We start from the raw sequence: 17,963 nt of genomic DNA, 5'->3' as shown, positions 1-17,963 counted from the left end.
GTATCAAAATTATATCAAATAACTATTAAAATAACATTTTAGCATATAAATTAAGTGTCCCTCAATGGGACTAAATAACTACAAAGTAAAGTTATTGAATTATCTATATGAATTTTAATGATTGTTATCAGAGATATTTGTTTAATTTGTAGTAATAATTGACTGATGGTATTCTGATAATGTCCCCATAGACTTTTCAAAATCTGTTCTCTGAGGTGACTGCCAGTTTCAAATTGTGTGGCCTGCAAGATCTAAATATCTTTGATCACATTCCTAGAGAAAGTGGGAGTAAGAACAAAGCCTAAACTTTCTATGAAAGGATGCCAGGCCAAATGGGAGTTCTACCATTTCACCTGACTCCATGCTTTGATCTCCTCTCACCATAACTGGATCAGAGTTTGTAATGAAATATTTCAACTTTTCCTCTGGCCAAAGTTCAGTAAGGCTGCTTAATAAAATCCTGTGAGACATACCAATTTGTAATAAGCAAAATTTTCAAACAGAATACAGCTTTTGAATATATATCGGGTGTCCCAAAAAATGTATACACACACTATTTTGAATCATAATAAAGGCAATGTATATTAAAATACATTTCATTTTCAAAATTATGCTATCAGCTATTCAAGTGTGTATACATTTTTCTAGGACACCCTGTATACAAATGCACATGAGTATGACACATGTTCAACTGGCTTACAAGAGGAACACAAAACCAATACTTCACTTAATGGATTATCCATCTTATATTTTACAATTCCTAGTATTAATATTTGCCTTTTTCCATTAAAAATGTCACATTTTTATTTGATTTAATTACTTCCTCTCGGAAGCCTTATATAACCCTTATATAAATAACTCATCACTCTCTTTGTATGATGTTAATATTGAGGATACATATCTTTCATAGCTGTGTAGTCCCTTGTTCTATCAAACTGTGCACATGACTGCTTTCCTTATCTATCTATCTATCTATCTATCTATCTATCTATCTATCTATCTATCTATATAAAAGCCTAAGCGACCGTTATGACCAGTAGACCATACGACCGGTCAACCAATCGACCAGTCACTATGACACGCACTGACCACCAGGGGGCAGACATCTAATGCAGGAGCTGCCCCCTGGTGGTCAGTGCTCTCCCCCCGCAGCTGGCCAACTTCCTGTAGTCTCCCCCCCCGGGCCAGCAGGCCCCAATTGGCCCCTATTGGGACTGGGTGAGACGGCTCCAATTGCTGGCCAGGCTGAGGGACCCCACCTGTGCATGAATTCATGCACCAGGCCTCTAGTAGATTATAATCTCTTGGAAACATATGGCACCCTGTTCATCTTATGTTTCCTTCCATAATCAATTCTTTTACAGCTTCCCCTACTTTGACTCAAACAGCCCTTGAGTGTTGTTTTTAGAAAATCATTACATGATCTTTTGTTCAAGCCTACTTATGATGTTCATTGATCCATGCTACAATGCTTAATGTTTCCCATGTGTCAACTATGGTTCTAGGTACTAGGTATAAAAACATGAAGATGCCTGGCCATTGTGGCTCAGTGGCTGAACAATGACCCATGAAACAGGAGTTCATGGTTAGATTCCCAGTAGGGGCCATGCAGGATGATTCTCTCTCATCACTGATGTTTCTATCTCTCTCTCCTTCTCCCTTCCTCTCTCTGAAATCAATAAAAAAATTTTTTTAAAAGATAACATGAAGGGGCATAGTTTTCCCTTAAAGAATTCAAAGACCAGGCAGACAGAATACAACACTAATAACTGCAATGCACTAAGTGCTATGATGTAAGCAGGGAAAGAATGATCTGGAAACATATATTTAGTAACTGATTCTGGCTACTTGAGAAAAGATTCAGAGAAAAGGGGATGTATGAGCTTAACAAACTGGCAGATCTTTCTTCCAGGAGAACAAGACAAAAAACGGATTTTAAGAAAAATGTGTGCAAAACACACAGCCAAGAAAGGATCAGGCAGATCTAGTGAATAAGGAGCTGCTCTCTGTGTTTGGAGCATAAGTGGTCTGATGAGGAGAGGAGGGAGGTTGCAAAGTTAGCCAGAGAAACAAAACAGACCTTAGAAGCAACGTTAAGAACGTATACTATATCTGAGGCAACGTGACCATGTAGGAAATCTTTAACTAAGGCAGAGACATAATTAGAGTTAGCTTTAGGAACATCATTCTGATTGCAGAGAGAATGGACTTGGAGGTGAGGAAAGTTAAGGGTTTTAAAATCTTCTAGAGGAAAGATGGGATGACCTTTCAAATGTGGAGGTATTGTGGCATGCAAAGATGAATTTGGTTGATACTAGTGACATAGACTCAACTGAGCACAGTGAAAAGAGGAATCAGCAGGATGAAAGGGTGATTTCCTGTTTCTTCTGTGAGACACTGAAAATTAGAAGGACCTCTCTAGGTTTAAATAATATTTGTGGAGCCTTGATAACATATAGGCAAATATAACTAGTAAATAAATATACCTGGAATTTAAGAGTAAGGTTAGAATTGGCTGACTGGAAGTTGTCTACTTGTAACTGGTAATTAAAACCATGAAAGTAGATTAAATCGCCCAAAGTTTATATGGAAAGTAATAATGAAAAAGATAAAATAGTAGACCTTGACTCAATTACTAACCTATAAGTAGTGGCCATGGGTGGCGGGGGGTGGGGGTGGGGTAGGGGGAGCGGGAAGGGAGGAATTAAGGGAGGCCTCTGAAGAATCCCAGAAAGAATTATCAAAAGAATTATCAAAGAATTATCAAAATAGAAGCCATGAGAGAACAGGCCAGTATGAACGCTGAAAATGCCTCAGGTGAGAGAAGAAGAGTTCAGTTAAATTTGTCAAATAAAAAGAAACTGCCATAGAGATTAGAAAGCCACTCAGAGCTGGACAAGAGTCAGAGACTAGATTTCCCAAGTTTTAGGTGCAGGCATGGAAGACATAACTATTTTTTTTTTTAATAAGAATGATGCTGAAGGAGAGATGTAAGGCCATAGTTTTAGTGAAGATTAATGGTAGGCTTCTTTTTTGCCACGTGCAAAGAAGGAGCTAAAAGAATACTTAAAATTAATGGGAAAGAAATAGAAAAGACAATGGGATAAAATTTCTGTAAAAGTGATGGGAACTGAGATATTTGTATATTAGTTTCTTACTGATGCTATAGCTTGTTAGCTTATAACTACAAAAATTTATTGTCTTACAGCTCTGGAGGTCAAAAGTCTAAAATACATTTTATAGAGATAAAAATCAAGATGTCAGTAGGTTTCTAAAGGTTATAGGGGAGAAACCCTCTGCTTGCCTTTTCAAGATTCTAGAGGCTACCAGCAGTTCTTGGTTTGTGGCCTCATCATCCATCTTCAAAGCTGGCTCATCTCATATTCAAATCAATCTCTCCCTCTCTCCCTTTCTCCTCGCTTTCTGCTTTCATTGCCATATCTTCATATTTGCTCTGACTCTGACCCCTTTCTTATAAAGATCTTGTGAGTAAATTGGGTCAACCTAGATAATACTGGACAATTTATCTCAACATCCTTAATTTAATCACATCTGCAAAGTCTCTTTTGTCATGTAAGATAAAACATTCACAAGTGCTGGAGATTAAGATGTTGACTTTTTAGAGGAATCATTATTCCATCTACCACACTGGGTAAGGGTTGAGTGATCAAATTGGGACCAGACAATCCTCTTCTTTCAACAGGAGAGAAGGAGGCCAGAATGGGTGATGTCATATATAATTACAGCGGCACTGGTCCTGTCCGATGACCACGTTATCTTCTTGGCAGCACTGGGAGGGTGAAGTATGCCACTGAGAAGAGGAACAAAGTTTTAGAAAGGGTACTAGAGTTTGCTGCAGAGAACATGATTAGATACAGGTGAAGAAACCATAAAGAAGCCTGAATGTGCGGAAGGGGTGTCCCTTGGAGCTAGAAAGCATAATGTACTCGTGAAACTTATTGGCTTAGCATGGAGATTTGTTCAACCTGGGAACAGAATCAAAGAATATAAATAATTGGATTGAACAAGTGATGGATGTATGAAGGGTACCTACAGTTTGAGAAATAAGGAGGAATATGAGCAAGGATCCTGGTGAATATGCATATCACTGAAGCCACTGATCCTAGCAGTAGACATGGTCAGGTTCAGTCTTCCCTGATTTAAAATTTTGTAAAAATTTATGTAATGTACAAGATGAGTGTGTATGTATGTGTGTGACAGAGAGACAGAGAGAGAGAGAGAAAGAAAGAGAGAGAGAGAGAGAGAGAGAGAGAGAGAGTAAGAAAGAGAGTAAGAGAGAGAGAGAGAGAGAGAGAGAGAGAGAGGTCCTCAAGCCTTGGAAATGTAAAATTCTAGGCTATAGTATTGATAGATCAATATCCTTATGCATTCAAATTACAAAATCATGTCAGTACCAGAGTAACTTGGTAGAGGTTGAAATTTTGAAAGTAGAATTAGCATACTTAATAAATTCAACCTCATTCTTCTAGTACATCATATCATATTGACCTACATTTTTTGAAAACTGTTTTTATAAACAGGCTGATTAATTTTACTGAAAGTTTATTTAACAAAGTTTAAATTTAATCAGCAAATAGAGTTTTCCCACCAGCAGAGATAAAAAATATAATTTGCTACATAATTATTTGTAATTACTTTGTCATCAGATATCATTTACCAGGAATCTAACTCTACCCCCCATTTAATCTGTTCTATTTAGTTTAATTCTATATCTCATTATTCTAATTTTAATTCATTAAAATGTTATGCCAATTTTATTAGCAGGTCAAAACCTATTGGTCAACATTCTTGAAGGCTACAACCTTTTCATTATTGATCATTTTATTGCTAAGTTTCCCTAAATAGAAGTATACTGACAAGTCTTTCATTAAATATAAAATGTTCTTGTAATGATTTGGGCTTTTTTCTTAAAATATTGCATTATATTTTATTTTTTTATTTAAATTCTTTATTGTTTAAAGTATTACATATGTCTCCTTTTTCCCCCATTGACCGCTCCCCAGCCGTTCCCATACCCCGGAACACGCCCTCACCCCCCCTAATATCTGTGTCCATGGGTTATGCTTATATGCATGCATACAAGTCCTTTGATTGATCTCTTATCCCCAACCGCCCCCCCTTCCTTTCCTCTGAGGTTGGATAGTCTATTTGATGCTTCTATGTCTCTGGATCTATTTTTGTTCATCATTTTATTCTGTTCATTATATTCCACAAATGAATGAGATCATGTGATATTTATATTCCTCTGACTGGCTTATTTCACTTAGCATAATGCTCTCCAGGTCCACCCATGCTGTTGCAAATGGTATACTAATAAATACCCTGCTATTTGTCTGTTTTTCTTCTTGGCCTGATTTGCACAGACAACTGAGTAGATTTGGTAAATTTTGAATATTTTAAACCACTTAGCAAATCAAATGCATATCAAACACCTAAAGAACTCTAAAAAAATACAGATGGCAGTGAGATTAGCAAATGTTTTGAAGAAAAGAAATGCCACACTGAGTGTTCTGATAGCAGTTAGCAGTGAAAAGAGATCAGAGGCAGGGCCTGGGAAGGAACGCATTCCCATAGTCAGTATGCTAAGGAAAGCTGTCCCTAAGCCACGGTGATGCCGGTAACCATGGCAAGATTATTAGAGATGGAAGAGAAATATGTAAAATAGGTGTAAAAGAAGCTGCCCTAACCATCTCACAATCTCACAGTTTTTCTGGAAACAATGCGACATTTCAGAGAGAAAAATTGGAGAAGTCAGAATTCTCTGCATGCCCGGAGTCTTCACACGCTTCACTCTGTAAGAGCCATTTCTCCCAGGGCTCTGTGCTTCACTTGGAGGAAGGTGTTGAGAAAGGAGAGTCCATGCCTGCCACCACATCCACTTCTGCAGTCAGTACTCATGGCCTGCTTTTGCAGTGCACTATGGATGTAGATTTTTATTAGCTACTTCCTTAAAAAAATGACCTACATATTATCTCTTTGAAATAAAGTGGCTTGAGTCTGAAACTCAGAGGGAGGGAAAGCAGGGGTAGGAAGAGATCAACCAATGAACTTGAATGCATATATGCATAACCATGGACACAGACAATGGGGTGGAGAAGGTCTGGGAGGGGAGGGGTTAGAGCAAGCTGGAAGAGGTTAATGCAGGGTGGGAGGGATCTATGTAAAACTTTCAACAATAATGATTTCTTAAAAAATAAAATGGAGAAAACCAAGATGGCGGCATAGGTAAACACTGGAGTTAGCTGCCTCGAACAACCACTTCACAAATACAAGTAAAAGACAGAACGGACATCACCCAGAACCACGGGAAAGCTGGCTGAGGGGAAATTCTTCAACTAGAAGGAAAGAGAACAGCATACGAGACTCAGAGGAGGAGCAGTGCAGAAAATACAAAGGTGTGGAGGTACGCGCGGAGCAGGCTGGTAGCTGAGGGTGTGGTTGTCCTTTTCAATCGGGAGGGAGTTTCAGACTCTGAGCTCCAGTTCTGGGTGAGTCTCTAGGGACCCAGACTCAAACGGGAGAAGTCTGGCATCGGTCGGAACGCGAGGGCAGCTTTCTCTCCGAGGTTTGCAGTGGTTTCTGGGACTCTGAGAGGCAGAGCCTCTGGGGACGGGACTGAGAGCAGCCATAACTGCTCCCTCGGCCCGCCCTGTTTGATCCCGTGCAACCTGCCCGCCTAAGCCCTGCACAGAGCCATTTGCCGGATAGCCTCAGGCAAAGGCTAGATTAGCACCTCCCTAGAGGACAGAAGTTTTACCACTGCAGACACAGCTGATTCTCACAACCAGTTGGCCTGGAGGTCAAATCCCCCTAGTATTAACTACAGCAATCAAGGCTTGACTACAACAAGACTGCGCACAAAGATCACTAGGGGGTGCACCAAGAAAGCATAAAAAATGCGGAGACAAAGAAACAGGACAAAACTGTCAATGGAGGATATTGAGTTCATAACCACACTTTTAAGGTCTCTCAAGAAATGTCTAGAAGCCGCCGATAAAGTTACTGAGATCCTCAAGAAATCTAATGAGACCCTTGATGTTATGATAAAGAACCAACTAGAAATTAAGCATACATGGACTGAAATAACGAATATTATACAGACTCCCAACAGCAGACCAGAGGAGCGCAAGAATCAAGTCAAAGATTTGAAATGCGAAGAAGCAAAAAACACCCAACCGGAAAAGCAAAATGAAAAAAGAATCCGAAAATACGAAGATAGTGTAAGGAGCCTCTGGGACAGCTTCAGCGTACCAACATCAGAATTATAGGGGTGCCAGAAGATGAGAGAGAGCAAGATATTGAAAACCTATTTGAAGAAATAATGACAGAAAACTTCCCCTACCTGGTCAAAGAAATAGACTTACAAGTCCAGGAAGCACAGAGAACCCCAAACAAAAGGAATCCAAAGAGGACCACACCAAGACACATCATAATTAAAATGCCAAGAGCAAAAGACAAAGAGAGAATCTTAAAAGCAGCAAGAGAAAGAAACTCAGTTACCTACAAGGGAATACCCATACGACTGTCAGGTGATTTCTCAACAGAAACTTTGCAGGCCAGAAGGGAGTGGCAAGAAATAGTCAAAGTGATGAATGCCAAGAACCTACAACCAAGATTACTTTATCCAGCAAAGCTATCATTCAGAATTGAAGGTCAGATAAAGAGCTTCACAGATAAGAAAAAGCTAAAGGAGTTCATCACCACAAACCAGTATTATATGAAATGCTGAAAGGTATCCTTTAAGAAGAGGAAGAAGAAAAAGGTAAAGATACTAATTTTGAACAACAAATATGCATCTATCAACAAGTGAATCTAAAAATCAAGTGAATAAATAATCTGATGAACAGAATGAACTGGTGATTATAATAGAATCAGGGATGCCCTAACCGGTTTGGCTCAGTGGATAGAGCGTTGGCCTGTGGACTCAAGGGTCCCAGGTTCGACTCCGGTCAAGGGCATGTACCTTGGTTTCGGGCACATCCCCAGTGGGGGGCGTGCAGGAGACAGCTGATCGATGTTTCTTTCTCATCGATGTTTCTAGCTCTCTATCCCTGTCCCTTCCTTTCTGTAAAAAAATCAATAAAATATATTTAAAAAGAAAAAAAAGAAAAAAAGAATCAGGGACATAGAAAGGGAATGGACTCACTATTCTTGGTGGGGAAAGGGGTGTGGGAGATGCAGGAAGAGACTGGACAAAAATTGTGCACCTAGGGATGAGGACAGTGGGGGGGTAAGGGCAGAGGGTGGGGTGGGAACTGGGTGGAGGGGAGCTATGGGGGGAAAAAAAGAGGAACAAATGTAATAATCTGAACAATAAAGATTTACTAAAATAAAAAAATAAATAAATAAAATAAAAAAATAAAAAAAAGTAAAAAATAAAATGGCAAAACAAATAAATAAAGCGGCTTGAGAAAAAATTGTGTCTTCTTTAAGTATTTACATGTGTGACTCCCAATACTGTGCTCTAGGGCAGCGGTTCTCAACCTGTGGGTCGCGACCCCTTTGGGGGTGGAACGCCCCTTTCACAGGGGTTGCCTAAGACCATCAGAAAACACATATATAATTACATATTGTTTTTGTGATTAATCACTATGCTTTAATTATGTTCAATGTGTAACAATGAAAATACATCCTGCATATCAGATATTTACATTACGATTAATAACAGTAGCAAAATTACAGTTATGAATTAGCAACGAAAATAATTTTATGGTTGGGGGTCACCACAACATGAAAAACTGTATTAAAGGGTCGTGGCATTAGGAAGGTTGAGAACCACTGCTCTAGGGTCACTGTCCTTTTTTTTTTTTTTTTTTAATAAAATAAGATGCCAGTACTGATAAATTACTAATCCAAATGGATTAGTAACAAAATAAAGTTAATAAAAAATTTAAATGTAGTATAATATTAAAAACATTTAGTATTTAAATGTGACATACATTATTTTTACTGTTAAAGAATAAGGAAATGAAAATATACCAAAATTCATTGTATTTACAGTTCAGGTTAGTTTTTCATTTAAGTTTTCATGCAACAGAATTTTCTGTCTTGCCCCTGCAATTAACGCTTATATCTGAGAGTAACCTATTAAGTAATTATGACTTTAGTAGTTTTAAACTGATTGAGAGACACTAAGAAAAAAGCATTAAAATTTTAGAACCATTAATCAACAAATAATTAGTCCTATTGGCAAAAAACTGCATTCACAAAGTATAACTGCCCAAACAGTGACTGAAATAAGCATGTTCCAGAGAATGTCATTTAGTAAACAAGAAAAATAAAATTTTCCCAGAGGAAAAATACCTATTATATGTTTGAATGTAAATATCTAATAGTGCCATTGCAACATTAATGTGCAAAATAACAAATTAGTGTTGACTCACCTGTGCACACATTAATGATCAAGAAATTAGCATAATATCTTTTTACGAAGATAGTGCCAAAAGCTAAGCAGGAAACCCCTGCTCCTCCCAAAGCCAAAGCCAAAGCAAAGGCTTTGAAGGCAAAAGAAAGCACTTGAAAGGCATCCACAGCCACACACACACGCACAAAAATCCACATGTCACCCACCTTCCGACGGCCAAAGACACTAAGGCTCCGGAGGCAGCCTAAATACCCTCGGAAGAGCGCACCCAGGAGAAACAAGCATGACCACTATGCCATCATCAAATTCCCCCTGACTACCAGTCAGCCATGAAGAAGATGGAAGACAATAACACACCAGTGTCCACTGTGGATGTCAAGGCCAACAAGCACCAGACCAAACCGGCTGTGAAGAAGCTCTATGACATTGAGGGGGCCGAGGTCAACACCCCGATCAGGCCTGATGTCCAGAAGAAGGCATATGTTCAACTGGCTCCTGACTGTGATGCTTTGGATTTGCCAACAAAACTGGGATCATCTACACTGAGTCCAGATGCCTAATTCTAAATATAAAAATTTTATACTGTAAAACAAAAAAAAATAGCATAATAAAACAATATGCTTCAATTGACGTTAACTTATATTTTAAAAAATAAACATGAACTTGATCAATTCAGAAAGTAATTTTTACATTTTAAATGAATGTCTTGTTTTACTGAGGGATTACTATTGCTTTCCTTTCACTAGCCTCTCCATTAAAAGCACCATTAGTGCTTTTAAAATATAATAAACAAAATTTTGACTAATACTTCTAGAAACATCTAGTTCTAACATGAATTTATCAGTATTTTATTTTTTCTGTATAGCCATATTAAAATGTGAAATGGAGAATATGTTTTACTGAAACATTTTTTTGCTTATTTATCTCAATACATCCTTGTTCAAATTCTGTTATACCTTCAATATGCCTCTTAAATTAGCATATTACAAATGGATACCATAAACAATATTAATAATCCTGCTGAATAATTACATCTGTCTATATTTCTCATCACTGTAAAGTTGGTGTAAGCCTGTGTAATATATACCTCACATTTAAAAATTGGTGATTCAATGATAAATATATTCCATTCTGCTAATTTTACTATATAATTCAGCAATTGCATTAACATTAAATATTTAACATAACTACTTCTATGAAATACTTCAGCTTGAATAAGGAAACCTAATTTACACTGGATTCATCCTAGACTGGATGGGTGTAAATCTGAGTTACTTTTAAAACTTTTTCTTAAATCCTGATTGGTTTCATAGCTGATACCAAGAGAACAGAAGTTAAATTCCTTCTATTTCTTCTTTCCCCATTCTCCTAAGATACAAGTCACTCTTTCTCTCCTGAGGTAGTCCTAGAAATGATATATAGACAAGATAGTAATAGAGTTTCCTTCTATTTCCATAGATAGTTATATTCTGACCCCTGAGAAATAGGAGAATTCTCACAGTAATTCTGAGTTTTTCTGAACTTCTTTTAAACTTTAAAGAGAACAACCAATAATAAACTCAGCAACTATGGTAACCAACTTAATTTACCTATTTTCATAATCAACTTGGTAACTGGTATTTTCAGTATATTTAATGGTATAATTATGATACAAGTCAATGTATTCAGTGAGCATTTGCATTTTTCTTTCCAAGATGCTTAGTTATCTACAAAACAAAGGCCTAATTAGTATCTGAATTCACTTTGAAATTTTTTTACTTTTACCATTATTCTTCTTAGTTATAGCGCCAAGCACGAAATTATCTACTCCTCAATATCAATTTATTAGGCAAAATTCACCCTAACTGGTATATTGAGAGTAATTTATAATTCTGTTGGATTAAATAATTGAAACTTTTTGAATATAGAGAGTAGTTAATTCTCTTGCTATAAAAGAGCACAAAACATACTTTCCATTATAAATGTACAATGGAAAGAATGTGGCTTTGGAGCTAGATGGTAGCTTTGTGCAGTTTACTTGATTTTTGTGAGCATTAGTTTGTTCATCTTTAAACAGGGATAAAATACCTACCTCATAACACTAGATAAAAAATATACCCATAGTCTGACATAAAATTATGTTCAATAAATGTGAGTGGAGGAGGAGAGAAAGGAGATGATTATTTTAATGTAGCAGTTGCTGTCAGAAGTCAAATGATCCCATTCCCTCCCTCAACTCTCCACCATTCACGCCTGTCACTGAATTTACCTCATTTTCTCAAGATTAGCCCTTCTCTAGGCAATTACAGTGTTTCTCACAACTAGTGGAGGCTCCCTAGATTTACAGCCTCTTGACTTAGCCTAATAGTCAAAATTTGGTGATTCTCCCATGTGCAAATGTTTTTATTTAGAAGTGCAGGTCATATTAGAAGAGTAAAGCTAAGCTGGCTTCATGTCCTCCCTACATCTGATTTAGGCCCAGTATTTGGGGTGTAATGATTAAAAATGACTGACAACATGAACCAAGTCTGATTCCCTAGGAAAGGCCATGATGACCACATATATAATTTTATTTTCTCCAGCTTCCCCTACAGTGAGAAAAGTAGAAACTTTTCATTTTCATTAAAGAGTAAATTCGCTCTACAAAAGCATTTTGGTTAATGCACTTTAGATGGGTATTACTTTTAGACGTTAGGACAACCCATGTTTGCTTCAATCAACTCAAGTAGATACAAACTCAGCCTTCTTTTCCATGCTTGTGGACACCCTGTAGACCTGGGTTCCTGTAGAAGATACCATTACCTAAGTAAGATCCATCAGGAAACAGCCTGAAATACAGATGTGGTACAGGGAGTTTATTGTGCAGGGCTGTTGGGACCAACACCTGTGAGAAGAATGCAGGAAGACAGATTGAGCAGGAGAGGTTAAACATGATGAACTTGCAATAAAGGCCTCAGCAGAATTCACCGGGAGGTTTGCAGCCACACTGGCCCTTTAGAGTTGTCCAGAATTGAGTTAGGGCCTGGCCTTTGCATGCCAGCCACATCGCTAGTCATTGGATGTGGGCTGCTCCCTCGGGCAGGCTGCTCCCTCTTGTTGAGGACAATTGCTGAGCAGGCACTCACTGTGAGCTACTGGAGGCCAACACACCTGGCAGTTTGGAGAATGAGTGCTTCATCCTGAAAATTTTACTACTACTGTTAATCATCACTGATTTTTAGTGCTTTGAGATACAAAAGTTAATAGAAATTTTTTAAAAGAGCTATGTATTAAGATGACATAGTCTGTGTCATAGTGACATTTCAGACATTTATGAGGTGGACATATAACAATCCCATGAAATAAATTTGTTCCTTTACCTATATCACACACTGTCAGTGTTTCATGGATAAACTTACAAATATAACAATTAATGGTCAGAAGCCTGGCAATCCTTCAGCATTAAGTATAGTAGACAGCTCTGACCATATAAAGGCAGTAAAAAGGTGAAGCATGGCCTGACCAGTGTTGCCCAGAGGTTGAACATGGATTCATGAGCCAGGAGATAATGATTCGATTCCCAGTCAGGGCACATGCCTGGGTTGCAGGCTCAACCTCCAGTAGTGTGCATGTAAGAGGCAGCAATTAATGATTCTCTCTCATCATTGGTGTTTCTCTCTCTCCCTCTCTCTTCCTCTCTCTGAAGTCAATATAAACATATTTTAATAGATAGATGATAGATAGATAGATAGATAGATAGATAGATAGATAGATAGATAGATAGATAGCTGGCTGAGCATGGTGAGTGAAAGACAGGAAATGTCAGGCCAGAAGTACCTGAAAAATTGCAGGCTCTCTACATTTCAGACCATAAAGACCATCGTGTAAATTGAGTGATATCTTGATTCTCAGCTTGGCATTTGCATTTCTTGCTCACTGACAGCAGTTTCTACACCAACATTTCACAGCACACTCCTCCTACCCATTAGTCTATAGGATACTCAATAAAAGGAAGTTCTAGGTCAAATGTGACTGGGAAACTCACCATTCCAAAATCCCTCCCCACCCACCCACCCACCCCCGCCACTAAATTTGCAGTTTTTGTTAAAGTCAATCTGCCTACTTTCTTTTTTTATCACCCCATTTCCAAAATTTACATATTATACGTTCTTTTTTTTTCCTCATACAACCTTGATAACATTTAAAGGAAATCATGTCCTACAGAATTCAAGCTGGGGCATTCTTCTCCATGTAATGTTAAAATGTCTTATAGAAAAAAATAAATAGTTAAATTAACAAAAAGGCTGCTTTGTCAACACAGAATCACAATACACATAGGCTGAAATTCCTCTTGGGAAGATTGGCAAAAAGCTATTGCAACTTAAACATCAACACAATCATTTCTCTGTCAGTGAGTCATTCGTAACCATACTCTAATTTATTGGCCTATTCAAAATAATCCATCAAACTAACATTATTCACTTTTTCATATGTACCAACCACTGAATTTCCACAATGTCTATGTATATTTCACTGTAGTACAAGCCAGGAAATACAGAAAGGCCTTTCCGAGTTAGAACAGGAAGCCAGCCATAATGAACTGACAAACCCTTCTATACAACCCGGCAAAGGCAGAGACAATGGGCCATGTGGTAGAAGAAACAGGGCTTTGCAATGACATGGAAAAGGATCCAATTCCAGCTTTGTTTCTGAGCTGGAAGTAACCTTGCCCCACTGCTTCACTCCTCTAACCTCAGGTTGCACACAAGTAATATGCAAATTGCATCACTCACTGGAAAGTTGTCTTGGAGACTAAATGAAATAACATCGGTATAAGGAGAGAAGCTCAACAGGATCTTGCATAACAAACAGTACTGCTCCTTACCCAGCTTCTTTTTTTTATTCCTTAAAGGCGATTCAGGGGAAATAAGGGGGAGAGTTTCCAATATTTTTTTTTTCAAAATTTCCTTTTTCTTTTAATTTTCTAAGCTCATGACTATCTATAGTATAGGCAAGAATCAGAAAAGACAGTAAGGAAAAATAGCTTGAATCTGAAACATGGTAGTGGGAAACTTAGAGACTAGAAAAAAAAAAGCATGAAAATTTCCCTTATCCAAGGTTGTCCCTTACCATCTGTCTCTTGAAGGTTTTGTAAAAGGAAATGTCCTTTAACCACTTTATAATTTTTGACATTTTTCCTAGCATAATTTGGACATCTTATCAGTAATGGAGAGTTAGTCACAGCAAACTATTTCTACCTGGCAACTGACAACTGATTCATTCATTGCACAATTTGAATGTCTGTGAGCTGACAGTGTTGGTGTTCATAATCTAAAATGCAAATTAAAATTTAAAAAGAGACTACTCTTCACTTGTAACGTGGGCAAAAATCAAAAAGTTTTTTTAACATGCTGTGTTTGCAAAAGTTGATGTGCACCAAAATTTGTACAACACAGGGAAAGCAATTTGGTAACAGCTAACAAAACATGAAATGTATCTTTTCAAGCCAGCAATGCCATTTCTAGCAATTTATCCTGCAGAAATGCCCCCTTGACCGCAAAACAAAGCATGTTCCAATGTGCAGCATGGTTGGTAAAAGCAAAAGCCTAAAAACAGCCTAAATTTCTTTTAATTGAGAATTATTTAAATAGTTTGGTACATCTATAAAATCAGATACTATTTATAATTCACTGTGTACCATTTACTATAATATTAATCTTTAGCATATATTGTAACATGAAAAAAGTTACAGAATATATATATATTCAAAATGTATAATGTATCTACGCTCATCAGGCACAGATCATCTCTGGGAAGAGACATCTGAGACTGACAGCAGTTGTCTCCAGGGAGGGTCCATGGTGATGAAGATGGCCTTATCATCCATTCAGCCTGACTACACTTTAGACAGGTTACTTGCTTACCCCAGACTCCTGACATACTTTTTCTTCCTGCACTTTAGAAAGCTTGTTCTTGTAAATTCTTTCTCTGTCCCTTCAAGATGTAAATCTTTTTAAAAAGCCCGTTGCCAGTTAAATAACTCAGAACTATCTTTCTAAAGGACCTGGGAGCCTTCTCTTTGAAATGTAACCATCAAGGAAGACTGTCCCTACCTCCCAGTCTCTGTGGGAAGGTAGGAGCCTAACACCTAGGGAGGTGGCTGCTCCAATTTATAAACCTAGCTCCTGTGGATGAAGATAAGAGAAAGTTTAAGTATCCCTTGGGAAATGCCAATTACCAAACACCAGTGGCCTAAGATGAATTCCCCAGCCCAGATTTTAAAAACTCACCTACCTTTTTTTTTTTCATAGAGTTGAACTCACACTGAGTTTGGCATTTTTCCCTGATGTAACAGCCTTACATGAAATTTTTATTTGTGTGTTCAACTTTGTCTAATGCAATTTTTACTTTGACACAGGGATACATGATAACCTGATCAAGAAAGAGACTTACTTTTAACTCAATATCTTTTTATACACTTTTTCATTTTTACCATGTGGATGATTTACCTATTCAAACGTTTCAATTAAACAAATAATCTAACAAAATCCTTAGGGCAGTCTATAACCTATGGAAATATAGGCTAAATGATCCTGGAGAGCTTCATCTAACTAATTTTAGCTTTGCAGTACTTATACAAAATATTTTAAAAGGAAAGGAAAACTTCCAATTAAACAAAGTGAACTTGGTACAAACTGAAACTAAAATGGGAACATGTCCTTTATTCCTTCAAATAATGTTGTTAATACAAAAAAATGTTTTAGCTTAGTTGCTTAAAAATTACAATGAGTTCCTAAATGAGATCTTATAATAGTTTCCAGAGATGCTTAATGAACAATTATTCCATATATCTAGCCTATCTGGGTCACCCTTGGCTCAATCTAACTATTGAAGCCTTCAAGTTACAAGCCAATATTTAATCAATCCAGTTGTTTTGTGATGATTTCCATTTGAAGCAAAATAAGGGATAAGTACTCATATTTAAAATATCAGAATAATTCATTTTCAGTCACATATTCTTCTTTTAAAGGAAAGTTCTGAAATCTATGGTTATAAAGAATGCCATAGTTTTAAACCTCAGGTCTTTTCTTAAGAGGTAAACCTGAAGTTAGTAGACATTGGAAGACTATAGGAAGAGCTGGGGTGTGTTAGAGGAGGGAAGGGATGGAATTAGAGGTATTATTTTTCAAATTAAGTTTGAGGAGACATTTAAAAATGTTCACATAGACATGACAAATAGGCATTAGATGAGCCTGACTGATATCTAGGGAAAAGATCAAGATCAGAGATAAATATACTGGCATTACCAGCATATCATTGATGTGTAAAGCACTGTAAAATTAAGATCAAGAAGATGAAAAAAAATAGCCAGAGAGGTAGGGGACAAACAAGGAGAATGTGTTTCCTGGAACCGAAGCAAAAAAGTTAAAAGGGAGAGGATGTGATCCATCCTATCTAATAAAAGGGAAACATGGTAATTAGCCGTACATCCACTACCCTTCCCATTGGCTAATCAGGGTGATATGCAAATTAACTGCCAGCCAAGATGGGGGCCGGCAGCCAGGCAGCTTGAAACTAACATGAGGCTTGCTTGCTTCAGTGACGGAGGACTCCAAAGTTCCCCGCCTGCCACTGCAGGCCTCTGAGCTTGCTGTTTGAAACATTGTTACAAATATAGAAGCTAAACAAAACCCCAGAAACCTGCTTTCAGCGAGCCAGGATCTCAGAGCTGGAGTTGATACAGTGTTTCGATTATAGAACCCAAACAAACCAGATACCTGCTTTCAGCAGCAGAGGCCTCAGAGCTGGAGCCAGAGCTAAAACTGGCCCAGAATAAAAAAAAAGAAAAAGAAAAAAAGGAGCAGTTGGGAGCTTCAGTCACCCACCAGCCTGAAAACAGCCCTCAGCCCCTCACCCAGGCTGGCCAGGCACCCCAGTGGGGACCCCCACCCTGATCCAGGACACCCTTCAGGGCAAACCAGCCGGCCCCCACCCATGCACCAGGCCTCTATCCTATATAGTAAAAGGGTAATATGCCTCCCAGCACAGGGATCAGCGGAGCCACGAGGTCTCTGAGCACCGGGATCAGCGGAGCCGAGAGGCCTCCCGGCACCAGGATCAGCATGACAGGGGGCAGCGCCCAAACCCCCTGATCACCCTGCAGCTTTGTGTGTGACAGGGTGCAGCGCCCAAACCCCCTGATCGCCCTGCGGCTTTGTGTGTGACAGGGTGCAGCGCCCAAACCCCCTGATCGCCCTGCTGCTTTGTGTGTGACAGGGTGCAGCGCCCCAACCCCCCTGATCGCCCTGCGGCTCTGTGTGTGACAGGGTGCAGCGCCCCAACCGTCCCCCCACCCCCGCACTGGCCCTGCTCTGTGTGTGACGGGGTAGAGCCATAACTTCCCCATCGGCCCTACCCTGAGTGTGAGAGTAGCGGTGCCCCAACCCCCTGATCGGCCCTGCTCTGTGGGTGATAGAGGGTGGCGCCCCAACCGCCCCCCATGGGCCCTGCTCTGTGTGTGACGGGGTAGAGCCATAACCTCCCCATCAGCCCTGCCCTGAGTGTTACAGGGTGCGGCGCCCCAACTCCCCAATTGGCCCTGCTCTGAGCCAGACCAGGG

General features: G+C 38.8%; 1 pseudogene; it reads left to right on the top strand.

The window, feature by feature from the left end:
* Positions 1-5,632: 5,632 nt before the first annotated feature.
* On the top strand, positions 5,633-9,945 carry LOC118660728 (annotated as a pseudogene).
* The last annotated feature ends 8,018 nt before the right edge of the window (positions 9,946-17,963 follow it).

This window comes from Myotis myotis, unplaced genomic scaffold (assembly GCF_014108235.1).
Source record: "Myotis myotis isolate mMyoMyo1 unplaced genomic scaffold, mMyoMyo1.p scaffold_m19_p_7, whole genome shotgun sequence".
Taxonomy (NCBI): Eukaryota; Metazoa; Chordata; class Mammalia; order Chiroptera; family Vespertilionidae; genus Myotis; species Myotis myotis.
Note: the sequence above shows the minus strand (reverse complement) of the source record. Positions and strands in the feature narration are given on the sequence as shown.